The sequence below is a fragment of the Phyllostomus discolor genome, chromosome 10 (assembly GCF_004126475.2).
Source record: "Phyllostomus discolor isolate MPI-MPIP mPhyDis1 chromosome 10, mPhyDis1.pri.v3, whole genome shotgun sequence".
In the NCBI taxonomy this organism is placed as follows: domain Eukaryota; kingdom Metazoa; phylum Chordata; class Mammalia; order Chiroptera; family Phyllostomidae; genus Phyllostomus; species Phyllostomus discolor.
Genome location: NC_040912.2, coordinates 30280010 through 30282940, shown reverse-complemented (window position 1 = coordinate 30282940; position 2931 = coordinate 30280010). Strand labels below are relative to the sequence as shown.

The following is a 2931-nucleotide window of genomic DNA, read 5'->3' as shown; positions in this document are numbered from 1 at the left end:
AAAGAAGACCAGGGTAGATCTAAGCCTATGGGGTGGTGGCAAAGGAGGAAGGCTTGTAAAAGTGAGGGTCAAGGTGTCAAGGAGTTGGGAGAACTCTCATGCACAAAGACATGCCTTTATTACTGTTCCCTGAAATATGATGGGCCTTTGACTTGTGAGACATCTATTCTACTTTTTTGCCTGTGTGGAGAAAGGTGATGACTAGATGCTGTCTGCAATGAGGTGTGATTGGCAAGGGCCTGAGGCTGGGGCCTGAGAGAAATACATTGGTGACACCCAAGGTATCCATACCCAACTTTGCCAGGATATTGGGGTTGTACCTTACAGTCTGATCTATTCCTGTCCAGTAAGATAAAAATTAAAAATAAAATGGAGCTTGAACTTCAGATGAGCAGAGCTGGAGATGCGGCTCATCTAGGGGGCAGTTTGGAGGTGAAAAATAGAGTAACCCCTCCTTACCTGCAATTTCACTTTCCATGGTTTTAGTTACCCAAGGTCAACTACAGTCTGGAAATATTAAATGGAAAATTCCAGAAATAAACAATTCCTAAGTTTTAAATTGCATGTCATTCTGAGAAGCATGAAGAAGTCTCCTGCCATCCTACTCAGTCCCACCTAGGACTCGACTCATCCTATTATCCAGTGTGTCCATGATGTACATGCTCCCTGCCTGTTAGCCACTTCATGGCCATCTGGGTTGTCAGATTGACTGTCATGGTATCACAGTGATTGTGTTCAAGTAATTACTTAATAATGGTCCCAAAGCACAATAGTGACCATGCTGGCAATTTGAATATGTTTAAGAGAAGTCATAAAGTACCTCTTTAAGTGAAAAGGTGAGTATAGTACAAGAGGATCTTTTGAGACAAAGAGAGAGAGACCATTCATATAACTTTTATCATAGTACATTGATGTAATTGTCTATTTTATTATTAGTTATTGTAGGTAATCTCTTATTGTGTCCATTTATAGATTAAACCTTATCATAGTTATATATGGATAGGAAAAAACATAGTACAGGGATGAACAAAACTAGGTTTACAGTTTTGAGTATGCAAAACACAGAGTTTAATCTTATAGCATTGCTTATTAATTATTATATTATTTTCCATATGAACAACTGTAAACCTACTTTTTCCCATCCCTGTATAAATAGTGTTTGGTTCAATCTGTGAACTCAGGCACCCACTGCCGGTGCTGGAACATACACCCCATGGATAAGAGGAGACTACTACAATAGCTCTTCAAGGCTGCAGTAAAAATGGTCTCCAATAAAACTACATTGCAAGAAAAAAAGAGAGAGAGAGAGAAAGAAACAGAATGGAAGGAGTGAAAATGTTGAAGAGGCAGAGTCTGAAGGATTTGTAGTGGGAAAAGCACAGACCACATGTGTAGTGAATGGGAAGGTGGAGTATCTCCTGAAGTGGAAGGTCATACAGATGTTGACAGTATTGGGAAGCTGGAGGAAGTCTCTATTGTCCAGAATTTATTAAGACATTTCTTAATTCTCAAGGAGCTGGTAAATAAAAAGATGTTACAAAAAGAAAATCTTTATCTCCCAGTGAATCTGATGATGGCACACCAAAAAAGAGATGCTCCTGACAGACTGAGGGGTTTTGCCAGAGGTTTTGACACTGAACAAATAATTGGTACCACAGACAGTGATGGAGAATTAATGTGTCCATGGAAATGGAAAGATTCAAATGAGGTAGAGCTGGTGCCGGCAAAACAGGCCAATATAAAGTGTTTTCATTGTAATGGCTTTTTTCTGAAGAGGGACTAATTTGGAATTCTTGTCCAGAAAATTAAGTTCAGTAATGGTTTGCATTGATATAGATGGGTAGAGGATTGATAGATAGCTATAGATGTCGATCAGATTATATATATAATCTGGGTCTTAGTTTTTATATTTTAGTGTGAAAAAATAGCTACATTTTAATGAAAATCAATTTTTATATATTCCTTTTAAAGTAATAGTGGGGCAGTCGGGTTTTCTTCATCTATAGCACTGATTACATTGAACAAATAAATAAAGCTTTCTTAGTTGCTTCCTTTATCAGGAAAAAACTGATATCATGGCATATTATTTCTTTTGTATTAGAGAACAAGTTTTCTAAATGTGAGGAAGTTTCTTCATACTCATTGTTCAGTCAGATTTTGTGTTTAACTCATATGTCTAAGGTTCATTCTGGGTATGTTTTGTTTGTTTATTTGTTGTTTTATGTGTGTACACATAAAATACATTTGTAAATGTTTTTGCTTCCTGTACTTTCTTCCTTCCCCTCTCATAATTTCACAACCATAGATAAGCCCATGTTTATGCAATATCATCATTCTGAACAATCTAAGACACAGGTGGCAAACACAAGGCCATGGGCCGAATCCAGTCCTCTACCTTGTTTTATCTGGTCTGGCACCTTGTTTCCACCTGACAGCAGCACTGAGCTCTCACTTAACTGTTAAGGAGTAGTTACATTTAAACCATCCTAAAATTACATTCAGTCCTTTGAAGGCAACCTCGAGGCTTATGTGGCCCCAGTGAAAGTGAGTTTGACACCCCGGAAATAACTCAGTGCAAAATTCCAGCCGAGATGGAGGAATAGGTAGATACATTTTGCCTCCTCACACAACCAAAAGAAGGACAAACAATAAATTAAAAAACAAAAAAATAACCAGGAGTGCCAGAAAATAGAACTTTATGGAAGTCCAACAACCAAGGAGTTAAAGAAGAAATATTTATCCAGACTGGTAGGAGGGGCAGAGATGGGCAGCCAGGGCAGAGAGGACATGAGGCAAGGCAGTGACTGAAGGACTGGATGGTCCCAAATTTGTAAGCGGGTAAACCGGGAGGAACAACTGGGGAGCAAGACAGACCGTGCAACCCAGGGCTCCAGTGCAGGGAAATAAAACCTCAAAACCTCTGACTGAAAA

The 2931-nt window shown here is 38.8% G+C and overlaps 1 pseudogene; it reads left to right on the top strand.

The window, feature by feature from the left end:
- Window positions 1–369: 369 nt before the first annotated feature.
- Window positions 370–1809, top strand: LOC114508163 (annotated as a pseudogene).
- The last annotated feature ends 1122 nt before the right edge of the window (window positions 1810–2931 follow it).